Source organism: Stegostoma tigrinum, chromosome 3 (genome assembly GCF_030684315.1).
Source record: "Stegostoma tigrinum isolate sSteTig4 chromosome 3, sSteTig4.hap1, whole genome shotgun sequence".
Lineage (NCBI taxonomy): Eukaryota > Metazoa > Chordata > Chondrichthyes > Orectolobiformes > Stegostomatidae > Stegostoma > Stegostoma tigrinum.
Window position 1 is genome coordinate 59,260,849 of NC_081356.1, and position 15,551 is coordinate 59,276,399.

Here is a 15,551-nt window from a genome sequence, read left to right on the forward strand (position 1 = left end):
TTCCTCCGCCTCCGCCGCATCTGCTCCCACGATAAGACATTCCACTCCCGCACATCCCAGATGTCCAAGTTCTTTAAGGACCGCAACTTCCCTCCCACGGTGATTGAGAACGCCCTTGACCGCGTCTCCCGCATTTCCCGCGACACATCCCTCACACCCCGCCCCTGCCACAACCGCCCCAAGAGGATCCCCCTCGTTCTCACACACCACCCTACCAACCTCCGGATACAACGCATTATCCTCCGACACTTCCGCCATTTACAATCCGACCCCACCACCCAAGACATTTTTCCATCCCCACCCCTGTCTGCTTTCCGGAGAGACCACTCTCTCCGTGACTCCCTTGTTCGCTCCACACTGCCCTCCAACCCCACCACACCCGGCACCTTCCCCTGCAACCGCAGGAAATGCTACACTTGTCCCCACACCTCCTCCCTCACCCCCATCCCAGGCCCCAAGATGACATTCCACATTAAGCAGAGGTTCACCTGCACATCTGCCAATGTGGTATACTGCATCCACTGTACCCGGTGCGGCTTTCTCTACATTGGGGAAACCAAGCGGAGGCTTGGGGACCGCTTTGCAGAACACCTCCGCTCAGTTCGCAACAAACAACTGCACCTCCCAGTCGCAAACCATTTCCACTCCCCCTCCCATTCTCTTGATGACATGTCCATCATGGGCCTCCTGCACTGCCACAATGATGCCACCCGAAGGTTGCAGGAACAGCAACTCATATTCCGCCTGGGAACCCTGCAGCCATATGGTATCAATGTGGACTTCACCAGTTTCAAAATCTCCCCTTCCCCCACTGCATCCCTAAACCAGCCCAGTTCATCCCCTCCCCCCACTGCACCACACAACCAGCCCAGCTCTTCCCCCCCACCCACTGCATCCCAAAACCAGTCCAACCTGTCTCTGCCTCCCTAACCGGTTCTTCCTCTCACCCATCCCTTCCTCCCACCCCAAGCCGCACCCCCAGCTACCTACTAACCTCATCCCACCTCCTTGACCTGTCCGTCTTCCCTGGACTGACCTATCCCCTCCCTACCTCCCCACCCACACCTTCTCCACCTATCTTCTTTACTCTCCATCTTCGGTCCGCCTCCCCCTCTCTCCCTATTTATTCCAGTTCCCTCCCCCCATCCCCCTCTCTGATGAAGGGTCTAGGCCCGAAACGTCAGCTTTTGTGCTCCTGAGATGCTGCTTGGCCTGCTGTGTTCATCCAGCCTCACATTTTATTATCTTGGAATCTCCAGCATCTGCAGTTCCCATTATCTTTAAAAAGTGACTGATTGTTTGAGAGTTCCATTCCTAAATCTGAAAATTATGAGTTTGGCTTTTAGTGGATCTCTTTAATCGTTAACTCCAGTTTCAAAAAAAAATTGCGTACAACACTAGTTTTGTCTGAAACAATAAATTATTTCAATACATTGCAGCTTAGGGGTTTATTCAGCTCTGGGCTTTACTGTTGGGATGAAGATCAAAAGAGAATGGAATAATTACTTGAAACAGTACATAGAGTTCATCAGAGACTGTGAAGAGGACAGGAAGCATTTTTTTAAACTTGTAATTGCAATTTTTTGAAAAGAAATTCAAATGATGGTACCTCGTGCAATGCTCTTTGTAGAAAAATGTTAACCTGCGTGGAGAAATTCATACGAGTCAGGTGGCCAAGGATACACCTTCAAGTTAATTTTAATTTACAATTCTACTGCTGCTGAATCTGATCATCAGAAGTGTTCTGGCTTGAGAAACACACCTAGCTGGCAGTACCTTGAGTCATGAGGGCTCAGTATAATGTTCATAACTCTCCTTTAAACCTGCCAACACTGTATCATTTTCAAAATGACTCCCCTTAGGCCAGATCCAAACAACTGCAAACCTTTAGTCATTACTGATATGGGAATGTCATAAAGGTTATTATAGCAGTTAAAAAAAAAACAGACTGCCTTTTAATGATGTTCTGACAATAAAAGAGTCTTTTGTAGAGAAATTGAATCAAGTTTAAGGGGAAAAATCAAGGAATGGAAATACTAAAATACAAACATCTGTGAGTTTTCACTGACTTGATACAAAGGAATGAGTTTGTTAACCATCCTTAAGCTTTCAACATCATTCCTTTTCTTCATTGCCTTTCTTTTTGTAACATAAAGCAAGCTGAGAGAAAATCAATACAAAGGTTTGATTTTCCTTGCAAATTACAAACATAGAAGCCACGTCATTCTTGTCATTCTGCACTCTTCATGGCTGATTGATTTTAGTCTCACTTTCACCTCCTGGCTGAGGTTTCTGTGTGATTAGAACCAGGTGCCATAAATATTGCAGCTTGGCTTTAAGTCCAGGCTTCAGAAATTGCTCATCTCTTTATCTTACAATGACGATGTGATTTATTCAGGTACAAATCCATGTGTGTCAAGAGTGCAACTTCCTTTCACTGATTAATGATTCAGTGTATATTAGCAGTGCAAGGTACTGGAAACCTCCTAATGCTAAGACATCTGCCTTGTAATTTTTGCCTGGGACCTGACTCCAATGTGAACACCTGGCTATTAATCTATTTAGTTTTCCACTTGAATTTTAGACTTCTTTCAATTCTGTCGCAAAAACTTCTGAGGCAAAATTTTATGGAAATTCAATCTTTATGTTGCTGGCTTCTCATAAACTGGATGGGCTGTGAAATTCCTTAAGTGGATATTATACTTCTGCTTTCTTGCCTGCGTGATCTGTTTGCTATCTTGTGCAAAAGGGCCATAAGGACCATCCTCTGTCGCTCAAGCATGCCTGTTAAGTTGGCTATTTCCTGCCCAGCCAGAATTCAGGAATAGGGGAAGTCTGACAGATCACCCTACTTTATCTTCAGATATAAAGTTGTGAATTTGGTGAAGGGCCTTTCCATTTTGGGTGCCCATCCATCCAAGGTCTATACCTCATGGGTGCACCTTCCCCCTCACTCTGTTCATGAAAACTTCCAAATGCCTCTTTCCACCTTTTTGGGCCTCAACATTCCTCCCTGCTATGAACTCCCTGGTTACAAAAGGCTAGTGTGCAGATAAAACAAGTAATTAGTATAGCTATTAGGATTATTGTTCATTATGAAGGGAATTGAATACAAACACAGAAAGGTTATGCTTCAGTTATATAGGGCACTGGACATGTCTGAAATTCTCTGTAGAGTATTGATCTCCTCATTTAAGGAAGTGTGCAAATGTGTTGTGGGCACTTTAACAAAATTACTGCACTACCCTGGAATGGGCAAGTTGTCTTATGAGGAAAGATTGAACAGGTTAGGCTTGTATCTACTGGAGTTTAGAAGTATAAGAGACTACTTGAATAAACTGCATAAGATGCTGAGAGGTTTTCACAGGATGTTTACTGTTGTGGGTTAATCTAAAATTAGATCTCACTGATTAAAAGAAAACGGTTCACCCTTTTAAGACAGAAACTAGGAAAATTTTGTTCTCTCAGAGGGTCTTGATTCTTTGGAGCTCCATTCCTCAAAATGGGATGGATCAGAATCTTTGCATATTTTTAAAGCAGAGGTAACAAAATTCTTGATAAGTAGGACATCAAAATGTCATTGACAATAGGCAAGAATGCAGAGTAATCAGATCAAACATGATGTAATTGAGTAGTGGAGCAACTTGTCAGTCTGAATACCCTACCTCATGTGCTAGTGTGGAACTAGACTGCAGGATTCAGAATTTGATGATTGCAGTTGCCACTGGGACTAGAGCTGCTGGAATTGCAGAGCCACAGGTCAATTAGATTGAGGTTGAATTCTGCCTCTCGATATTAATACATCTTGGAACTTTAAATGGCCATGTGGCTGCTTTGGTTCTTGGGGATGTGTTCCCCATTGACTGTTCGGGTGGTGGGGAGGGAAAGGCCACCTTCCAAAACGCCCTTCCCCTGAAGTCTATACCTAAGTACTTTTAAGAAGGTACCAATTTCCTTTGTTTAATCCATTATTACATTGCATTATTTCCTTTGCTGTTGAGGTTGTCCAAACTTTTCCCAACTGTCTTCAATTAGTTTACTCACTGAAAGGAGAGCATTAGTATTGCTTAATATAATTGAACAAATGTTTTGTATTGTGGTGCCAAATTCCATAATTTTATTGAAAGCATTAGCCCATTTATTCTGATTAAGGATAATAGTAAAATTCCAGAAAGGGTTGTTGATTGAAGTACGTTAAAGATTTCCACCATGAGATCTCACTGAGTCATTTCTATCCATGTATTTCCCATACTCTCGGGACCTCAAATTATATCATGGGATATTAATATACAAACTCTCAATGTGAAGTCAGAAATTTATCTTCCTTATTTTAGCGAAGAGTCATGTTAAAAATACATTAGTATTTCACGCTGTCATTTCAGTGCCTCGAATACATTCCTAGACCTCTTAAATCAAGTCTCCCTGTACTTGCCTCCACCTACTTGCTTCCAAAGCAATCCTACTCCCAGTGATGAGACAATCCAAATTACATCCTGGTAAGTGGTGAGTTTTACTTGTTAGTGTGACATAGCTGGCTTCTCAACCAATTACTAAAATGGGATCCAAGGCCCAAATTTTGTTGAGCTTCAGGCCCCCGGTTTCAGCGCATGTTGAAATTAACAAACCTGAAAACAGGCTATAAGAATACCAACATAATAAAATGTGAGGCTGGATGAACACAGCAGGCCAAGCAGCATCTCAGGAGCACAAAAGCTGACGTTTCGGGCCTAGACCCTTCATCAGAGAGGGGGATGGGGGGAGGGAACTGGAATAAATAGGGAGAGAGGGGGAGGCGGACCGAAGATGGAGAGTAAAGAAGATAGGTGGAGAGGGTGTAGGTGGGGAGGTAGGGAGGGGATAGGTCAGTCCAGGGAAGACGGACAGGTCAAGGAGGTGGGATGAGGTTAGTAGGTAGCTGGGGGTGCGGCTTGGGGTGGGAGGAAGGGATGGGTGAGAGGAAGAACCGGTTAGGGAGGCAGAGACAGGTTGGACTGGTTTTGGGATGCAGTGGGTCGGGGGGAAGAGCTGGGCTGGTTGTGTGGTGCAGTGGGGGGAGGGGATGAACTGGGCTGGTTTAGGGATGCAGTGGGGGAAGGGGAGATTTTGAAACTGGTGAAGTCCACATTGATACCATATGGCTGCAGGGTTCCCAGGCGGAATATGAGTTGCTGCAACTCATATTCCGCCTGGGAACCCTGCAGCCATATGGTATCAATGTGGACTTCACCAGTTTCAAAATCTCCCCTTCCCCCACTGCATCCCTAAACCAGCCCAGTTCATCCCCTCCCCCCACTGCACCACACAACCAGCCCAGCTCTTCCCCCCCACCCACTGCATCCCAAAACCAGTCCAACCTGTTTCTGCCTCCCTAACCGGTTCTTCCTCTCATCCATCCCTTCCTCCCACCCCAAGCCGCACCCCCAGCTACCTACTAACCTCATCCCACCTCCTTGACCTGTCCGTCTTCCCTGGACTGACCTATCCCCTCCCTACCTCCCCACCTACACCCTCTCCACCTATCTTCTTTACTCTCCATCTTCGGTCCGCCTCCCCCTCTCTCCCTATTTATTCCAGTTCCCTCCCCCCATCCCCCTCTCTGATGAAGGGTCTAGGCCCGAAACGTCAGCTTTTGTGCTCCTGAGATGCTGCTTGGCCTGCTGTGTTCATCCAGCCTCACATTTTATTATCTTGGAATCTCCAGCATCTGCAGTTCCCATTATCTCTATAAGAATACCAACGTTAAGTTTCATTACTTTCTGACCTATCTCAGTACAACAAATTGAATTTTGCCGAGCTGGATAAACCTGACATTTTAAAAACAAGTTTCTCATAAACCATTCTCATCACATTTTGAATAATTGGGTGAGAAATTGAGTTCATTAGTGCACATTTTGTGGGTTCTGTCACTGCTTTTGGAACAAATAAGAAATGTAGTTGAAAGTGAGGCGTATCATTCCAGATGCTAAGTGGGTAAGGGTATTAGCTCACCATAGTTGATATCCACTGTATATACACAGAGTCAGCAGGTATTAGGAACAGGAGTAGGCCTTTCAGCCCATCGACACTGTCCCACTATTCAGTACAATCATGGCTGACTCAACATATCATTACCTTTTACCCAATCCTTCTTGATAACCCTGTAAACCAGTGGAAATCAGAAATCCATCAGTCTCTTAAATGAGCTTCTGCAGCTTTCTGTGATAGAGAATCCTCAAGATTCACAGTCCTCTGAGTACAAATACTCCACCCTCCATATGGACCTAATTTAAATGTCCTGCCTGGTTTACATTCCCCAATCAGGGAAACATCTCAGCTGCAACTACATTATCTATCCTATTAAGTATTTTGTAAGTTTCCATGAGATTATCTTTTCAAAACTCCAGAGATCACAGGCCTGCTTTGCCCAATCCCTCTTCACAGGATAGTGCTGTCATCTTGGGAGAAAGCCTGGTAAACGTCTGTTGTACCCCCTCTATGATATAGAATCATAGAATCCCTACAGTGTGGAAGCAGGCCACTCAGCCCATGCTGAACCTTCAAAGTGCATCCCTCCCAGGCCCACCCTCCCACACCCTATCCCTGTAAACCTGCAATTCCCATGGCTAATCCACCTAGTTAGCACATCCCTGGACTGTGAGAGGAAACTGGACAACCCGGAGGAATATCACACAGACACAGCAACAATGTGCAAACTGCACACAGACAATCACCCAAGGGTGGAATTGTACCCAGGTCCCTGGGGTTGCGAGGCAGCAGTGACAACCATTGATCCACTATGTCGCCGAGGTAATAAGATTTTTCCGGAGATAAGGAGACCAAAACTGCGCACAGTACTTCAGGTGTGATCTGACCAAGCTCCTACACAATTGAAGTAACAGTTCACTATTCCTTTACTCAAATTCTCTTGCAATAAAGGCTAACATTCTATTACTTTTTGTAATAGCTTGTTGCACCTGTACAGTGGATTTCAGTGAATATTGATGTGGGCACCGAGGTTTCTTTGTACATCTACACTTCTCAACCTTCGTAAGAAATACCTGCACATTTGTTTCTCATGCCAAAGTGGATAATCACATCTTGTTCCACATTATATTCCATCTGCCATGCTCTTGACCACTCACTAAATCTATTCAAATACTCCTGAAGCTGCTTTACCTATTCCTCACAGCACATATTACCACTTGCTCAAGTACTGATGTTAGTTGATGCCAAGAATACCATTTTGGAATTGCCTGGTCCTGCCAACTTTTGTTTTGAATCAGGTCAAGTTGAACTCACATTCAGCAGCAGAAAGACACCCTTACTAGAATTTTTTTAAAGGGATCATCAACATCTGGCAGGTTAGTTGCTTTTTGGTTTCATCCTCGCAAAATTATTGCATGTTGCAAAATCTAAAGGAAGCAGTGTGGCAGGAGGTGCATAGACAGTTGTTCCCAGATATGACTCCATTCCTGGAATACAGCATGAACAGAGGCTGTCTTTGGAAGTCACAGCATCAGAGAAGGGCAAAATACATTGTCAGTGGCTGTTGGTGATGACGAACTTTGATGTATTAGCTTTCTTCCAGGCTGAAGCTAAAGATATTTGCAACATCTCATAGTCTGTCAATGACTATTGCCTGGAGGAAGTCTCTGAGGCTTTTTTTCCCCAATGAACATTTTCTTGTCAATAAGCATTTCATTCTTTCTTGCTAGAAACAGGTAGGTGGAACAAGCCTGTATATGCATCTTCAATAGGAATGCAGGCTTCTCCAAAGTGTAGGATACCATTAACTGCATTGTTTGTGGACACTAACCCTCTCTTGGTCTGGAATCAACAGGAATTCCACTACCTCAATGTGCTGCTAAAATGTGACCTTTTGCAGGTCTTGGATTTGCATTCTGGCAGCAGTTTTGATGCCTCAATGCTTTAAAGTTGTGCCTTACTCCTAGGATAAACAAGACTGTGGTGATTGGGTGCCCATGTATCCAGTGATTACCGATGACTCTGATGCGCAACCCAGTCACACATACACATCATGTATAAAATGAAAGCATAAAATATGACAGAGCAGACCACTGGATGATACTTGCAGCACTCAGCAGATAATAGTGTCAAGAGTATTGGTTGTGTGCCACAAGCTGCAAACCCTCATCACCATGAGGAGGCATCCCTTGCCACCAACTCAATTGCAAGCAATTCAGTAGCAGAAGCATGGAGGAGGAGGGGAAGAGTCAACTGAGACAGCCCCACCTTGGTTGGTCTGTCCATAGAAACTCATCCAAGTGCAATATCGTTAACAACTCAAATCCCTACACACCAACATTCGGACAGTTTCCTCTTGTCATTGATCATACAGGTCAGAAAAAGAAAACCTTGAATTTGTGGTGATTTTTTTTCATGATGCCCAGAGTGACTTTACAATCATTGCAATTCCTATTCTTTGAAGTGTAGTTGTTAATGTAATGTAAGAATCACAGTGCTATATCTTTATGATCACTCTCCTTGGTGTTCCTCCTGTGCCTGGTCAGATTGGGCTTTTTCGGTACCTGAAGGGAAGGAAAGGGCTCATAATGTTACAATTAGCAGAGTTAAAGTTATTATATTTTGTGTCTGTGTCTTTAATTAAGCTAAAATGAAGGGAGTTGTGTAACTTGTTCTGGAGCCTGCCAGACAGTAAATCTAGGAGATGTTTGACTTATATGAACAGATACGTTAGGAACAGGAATAGGCCCCTTGAACCTACTCCACCATTTAATAAGATCATGACTGATCTGAGTGCAATCTCAACTGACTATCCACCTGCTGATCCCGAATAACCTTTCACCCCTTGCTTAGGAAGAATCTATCTACTCTACCTGAATATTATTCTAAGATGAGACTGTTAAAGATTAAGGGGAAGTCTGAGCTGTGTTGCTGGGAAAACAGAATAATTGTTCATACTAGGGGACAATGGCAGCATGTGAGTTTACAGTAATCTCTTTGGAGTCATCTCCAAAGTCTGTGGAAGGTTTTGAAAATGTGATGTTATAAATGATTATACTTTAAACTGTCCATTTGACTCCATGATATGATAGAGTTGAGGTCTAAAGTTACTCAATTTCCACCTGACTACAAAATCCATGGAGTTGGATTTTGAGGGACAAAAGTGCAGAAGAAGACTTTGTCAGGTCAGGTTTCAGTCTTTTTAGAACATCACTTGAGTATTGTGAGCAGAGTTAGTCTTGCCTGTGTGGCCTGATTGCAGTCAAAAGGCAAACAATTCTGTGCTTCACTGTGTGCGACTGTGAGTGGAGTCTCAAGCTCAGATTGAAAAGATTAAATTTGTGAAAAGTTAAAATAAGAGTGTAAGATTTGCCTAGCTTGCGCAAAAGACAGAACCTCTGAGAAAACTGTCAACATGCATGATAATTCTTGCGTTAAAAGCTATCAAGCCAAGAACAGAACAAAAGTAAACGTTGGGAAACTAAAAATTATTTGGACTTGTTCCTGGACAACTGAATGTCTCCTTAAATGATTGTGTAGTGTATAGCAGTAGGGTGGGTTTTTGATGTTTTAAAAGTGAAAGAGGAAAATTCTGTTTGTAGTTTAAAGTCTACATTGGCTATCAAGTAATATTTAATCAGTGGAGATTATAGTCTATTATAGTAAAAGACTTAAAACAACAAATTCCGTGTTGTCATTTCTACCTACTAACTAATAGTTTGAATTTCTTTGAAAAATTATTGGTCTTTGTGGAGATTGTAATAAAGGGTAGGAATGTACTTTGGTGAGGAATAGAAAAAGTGCTGTATATACCATTTGCAGTTGTAAATCAGTAGAGAGTGGGGAATGAGAAAGAAGTGGGATGTGATAAGGAGAATTAGATGTAAGAACATGCTCATCTTTAATGGCTTCAGCCCTGCTGTTGGCCACGGCCTGGGCAATAGATGTCCTAATAATGGGGAGTTCTTTAGTCAGGATCAGGACATCATGCCTGTCTCCCTCTAGTTAGCTCCTGTTGCCTCTGGTATGGATTAGTCAATTCTGAAAAGGAGGGTGAAATAGATCATTGTGTGTGGCACAAAATGTTTGGCTGATGTGACTGTTGTGGTTGAATAGCTGGCACTGTGTGCAAGTGTGAATCACATCGATCTGAGGTAAGAGTCCTGATTGATAGGAATTGTTCGTAGTTGAGCGATTGAAATGTGATGTGTTTAGCAGTATCTGAGGCTAGTGTGGTGTGGTATAGTATATATGCGATATTTGAAGGTGCATTAAATTATCTTAACCATTAGAGTGAGGCCATTGAATGTCTTGGAGTCCTGGATCCAGTTGCTTGGACCTTGACTGCTACCATTCAACACCAGAGATAATGGGAACTGCAGATGCTGGAGAATTCCAAGATAATAAAATGTGAGGCTGGATGAACACAGCAGGCCAAGCAGCATCTCAGGAGCACAAAAGCGGACGTTTTGGGCCTAGACCCTTCATCAGAGAGGGGGATGGGGAGAGGGAACTGGAATAAATAGGGAGAGAGGGGGAGGTGGACTGAAGATGGAGAGTAAAGAAGATAGGTGGAGAGAGTATAGGTGGGGAGGTAGGGAGGGGATAGGTCAGTCCAGGGAAGACGGACAGGTCAAGGAGGTGGGATGAGGTTAGTAGGTAGCTGGGGGTGCGGCTTGGGGTGGGAGGAAGGGATGGGTGAGAGGAAGAACCGGTTAGGGAGGCAGAGACAGTTTGGACTGGTTTTGGGATGCAGTGGGTGGGGGGGAAGAGCTGGGCTGGTTGTGTGGTGCAGTGGGGGGAGGGGACGAACTGGGCTGGTTTAGGGATGCAGTAGGGGAAGGGGAGATTTTGAAACTGGTGAAGTCCACATTGATACCATTGGGCTGCAGGGTTCCCAGGCGGAATATGAGTTGCTGTTCCTGCAACCTTCGGGTGGCATCATTGTGGCAGTGCAGGAGGTCCATGATGGACATGTCATCTAGAGAATGGGAGGGGGAGTGGAAATGGTTTGCGACTGGGAGGTGCAGTTGTTTGTTGCGAACTGAGCGAGGTGTTCTGCAAAGCGGTCCCTCCCACTTCCTACAGACTAAGCGGGTGGCCATGGGCACCCGCATGGGCCCCAGCTATGCCTGCCTCTTTGTAGGTTACGTGGAACAGTCCCTCTTCCGCACCTACACAGGCCCCAAACCCCACCTCTTCCTCCAGTACATTGATGACTGTATCGGCGCCGCCTCTTGCTCCCCGGAGGAGCTCGAACAGCTCATCCACTTCACCAACACCTTCCACCCCAACCTTCAGTTCACCTGGGCCATCTCCAGCACATCCCTCACCTTCCTGGACCTCTCAGTCTCCATCTCAGGCAACCAGCTTGTAACTGATGTCCATTTCAAGCCCACCGACTCCCACAGCTACCTAGAATACACCTCCTCCCACCCACCCTCCTGCAAAAATTCCATCCCCTATTCCCAATTCCTCCGCCTCTGCCGCATCTGCTCCCACAATAAGACATTCCACTCCCGCACATCCCAGATGTCCAAGTTCTTCAAGGACCGCACCTTTCCCCCCACGGTGATCGAGAACGTCCTTGACCGCGTCTCCCGTATTTCCCGCAACACATCCCTCACACCCCGCCCCCGCCACAACCGCCCCAAGACGATCCCCCTCGTTCTCACACACCATCCTACCAACCTCCGGATACAACGCATCATCCTCCGACACTTCCGCCATTTACAATCCGACCCCACCACCCAAGACATTTTTCCATCCCCACCCCTGTCTGCTTTCCGGAGAGACCACTCTCTCTGCGACTCCCTTGTTCGCTCCACACTGCCCTCCAACCCCACCACACCCGGCACCTTCCCCTGCAACCGCAGGAAATGCTACACTTGCCCCCACACCTCCTCCCTCACCCCTATCCCAGGCCCCAAGATGACATTCCACATTAAGCAGAGGTTCACCTGCACATCTGCCAATGTGGTATACTGCATCCACTGTACCCGGTGCAGCTTCCTCTACATTGGGGAAACCAAGTGGAGGCTTGGGGACCGCTTTGCAGAACACCTCCGCTCAGTTCGCAACAAACAACTGCACCGCCCAGTCGCAAACCATTTCCACTCCCCCTCCCATTCTTTAGATGACATGTCCATCATGGGCCTCCTGCAGTGCCACAATGATGCCACCCGAAGGTTGCAGGAACAGCAGCTCATATTCCGCCTGGGAACCCTGCAGCCTAATGGTATCAATGTGGACTTCACCAGTTTCAAAATCTCCCCTTCCCCTACTGCATCCCTAAACCAGCCCAGTTCGTCCCCTCCCCCCACTGCACCACACAACCAGCCCAGATCGTCCCCCCCACCCACTGCATCCCAAAACCAGTCCAACCTGTCTCTGCCTCCCTAACCGGTTCTTCCTCTCACCCATCCCTTCCTCCCACCCCAAGCCGCACCCCCAGCTACCTACTAACCTCATCCCACCTCCTTGACCTGTCCGTCTTCCCTGGACTGACCTATCCCCTCCCTACCTCCCCACCTATACTCTCTCCACCTATCTTCTTTACTCTCCATCTTCGGTCCGCCTCCCCCTCTCTCCCTATTTATTCCAGTTCCCTCTCCCCATCCCCCTCTCTGATGAAGGGTCTAGGCCCGAAACGTCAGCTTTTGTGCTCCTGAGATGCTGCTTGGCCTGCTGTGTTCATCCAGCCTCACATTTTACTACCATTCAACACCATATCTGTTTGCTCCCACTGCCACTTAAGCGTGTATCTGAAGGACTCATTGGCCCACCTTGCATAATGGACATTTGTCTCATTGTCCACCACCCCCACCAAGACGTCTAGTAAACCACCCAAAACCTTGAAGCCTATGTATCTCCCCTTTCCCATTTCTCAGTTCAAGTTCAGTTTCTGTATGACTGCCAATATTTGCTTGAACCATGATGCACATCCCCTTTGAGAGATTTCAATGTCCCGAAGTCCTGGTATCATTGTTTTGAAACCTCTTCTTTGGGATAGCTTCCCGTACCTGCTGCTGTATTTATTCACCAGGTAAGATGCATCATCCTTTAGCCAGCTACAGGAGTATCCTATCATTCCAGCTGCTTTCTGGCTGTCTGAAACAGTACACTGCTTTGTTTTGCTCTGGCCACCTCACTTTGGGCTGTGTTTAGATTTTGCTGCCAGTCTGAGAATGTGAATTTTAATGTTTCTCAGGACACTAAATGGAGGTATTCAATTAGAATATTGGTCCTAGCTGTGGAGATTCACTAGCTATAATATCACATTTTGTAAGTTTTAACTACTTTGAGGCTATATGAAAAAGACTTCCAAGAGCTAACTGGTTGTGAGCTGGTCCCTCAGTAATGATGTTTTAAATGCAGCAGAATTTTTCATTGACAGGTGTTTCAAGGAGTGGAATTTCTGACATGTTATGCATTCATTTATTAATATCCAACTCTATTTTTTTGGGGCCTCATCCTATTAGAGATGCAAGGATAGAAATTACTCTCTGTGATATTATTATGGAATTACTTCATACAGAAAGGCATTTCAGAGTGGGAAATTTGAGACCATAGCAGACAAATATTCCACAATGTACAGAGTTAAAAGAGCAAGTTAAAAGATTATTATGGTTTCTTAACTCTTTTTTGTCTCCTTTTTGGACATATGAATTTGACAATGAACTCATCCTGCTTGGACAGAAATTAAGAGCAGTTAGTTTGGGATTATTGATATTCATAGTGATTTTAACCAGATTGTAGGCAGGGTTTGCGTTCCTGTTATTTCCAAAGTGAAACACAGGTATTTCTCCTGTAACATGATAGTTGTGTTCTTGTGCTCCACACTATAGAAAATCGCACTATAGAAAATTGACATAGAAAATTGCATTATAGGGAAATTGCTATAGAAAATCATTACACGGTATGGTAGAAAGTTTGGATTATCCAAACAACATCCACTACTCAACAATCACATTACAGCCCATTCGTGTTAATGAAACACACATTTTTAGCAGAAATATCTGTAGAACTCATGGTGAAAACTGTATTCTGTTCAATTGTATATGTTTTGTCAAATAAACCAGTTTGATTGTTTACAACGGTACCTTGTCTCGTTAAATTGCTTTCTAGCCCAGGTACCAGAAAAGCAGGACAAAAAATGTAGGGTTAAATTGCTTTCTAGCCCAGGTACCAGAAAAGCAGGACAAAAAAATGTAAGGTGACGATGTCAACAAACATTCTGTGTTGTAATCCCAAGTGGTGACATTGCCCAATTAGATACTGATAAGAAATGGATTCTGGATCATAGATCAGTTTACAAGAGTAGCTAATGGAACCAAGTCTGAGAAAAATCAGGGTCAAAACCTGAAATCTTGGTCTCTCTACATTGGGGAAATATAGTTCCAAGCTGGTTTAACATGTGGCTTGAAGGGGATCTTTCAGGTGGCAGTCTTCCCCTACATCTACTGCCATGATCCTTCTTGGTGGTGGAGATTGTGGGTTTGGAAGGTGCTCATTTCCAAGAAACCTTGGTGAGTTGCTGCAGTGCATCTGTAAGATGGGGTACACTGCTGTCACTGCATATCATTGGAGAGAATGATTGTTGAAGGTAGTGGATGGGATGCCAATCAAGACATCTGTTTTCTCCTGGATAGTGCATAGGTTCTTGAGCGTCATCGGAACTGTACTCATCCGGGCAAGTAGAAAGCATTCCTGACACACTCCTGACACGTCTTGTAGGTGGTGGACAGACTGGGGTGACATGATATGGGTTCTTAGAGCTCTTAGCCGCTGACCTGCTTTTGCTACTGCAATATTTAAGTGGCTATAAAAGCAAAAGACACTGGAAATTTGAAATAAAAACAAAATGTGCTGGAGAAACTCAGCAGGTCTGGCAACATTTGTAGAGATACAAACAGGCTAAACGTTTTGAGTCTGGTATGACTCTTCTTCAGACCCTTCAGATCAGAGTTGTGATGAAATCATACCAGACTAGAAAAGTTAACTCTGTTTTTCTCTCCACACATGCTGCCAGATCTGCTGAGTTTCTCCCAGAAATTTTTTGTTTCTATTTGTATGGTTGCTCCAGTTCATTTCTGGTCAATGGTAACTCCTAATTGATTGTGGGCAATTAGCTATGATAAAGTCATTGAAATTCAAAGCGAGTTGGTTAGATTCCTCTTTTTGGGGATAGTCATTACTTGGCACTTGTGTGACATGAATATTATTTGCCATTCATCAACTGAAGCCTAATTGCTTTCCAGATCTTACCATTCATGGACATGAACTGTTTTTGTATCTGAGGAAATGCAAATGATACAGAATCCTGTGAAAACATCATTGCACACCTCAACTTTTAAAATTATGATGGCGGGAAGGCCACTGGTGAAGCATCTGCAGCTGGTTGAGCCTAAATGCCACCTGGAGGAACTCTTGTGGCAATGTCCTGGCAATTGGTCTCCAACAATTCCAACCAATAAAAGTTTTTTTTGAAAATGATTGCTGTTGATTTCAATATTGATTAGGAACTTACATGCCAGGCTAAGTTAAATATTGCCTTAATGTTAAGGGCAGGCACTCTCACCTTCCTA

General features: G+C 44.6%; 1 long non-coding RNA gene across 1 annotated transcript in view; it reads left to right on the forward strand.

The window, feature by feature from the left end:
- The window catches only part of LOC125451051 (uncharacterized), a 151,416-nt gene that overhangs the window by 37,101 nt on the left and 98,764 nt on the right, over positions 1–15,551 (forward strand). The window lies entirely within an intron of this gene.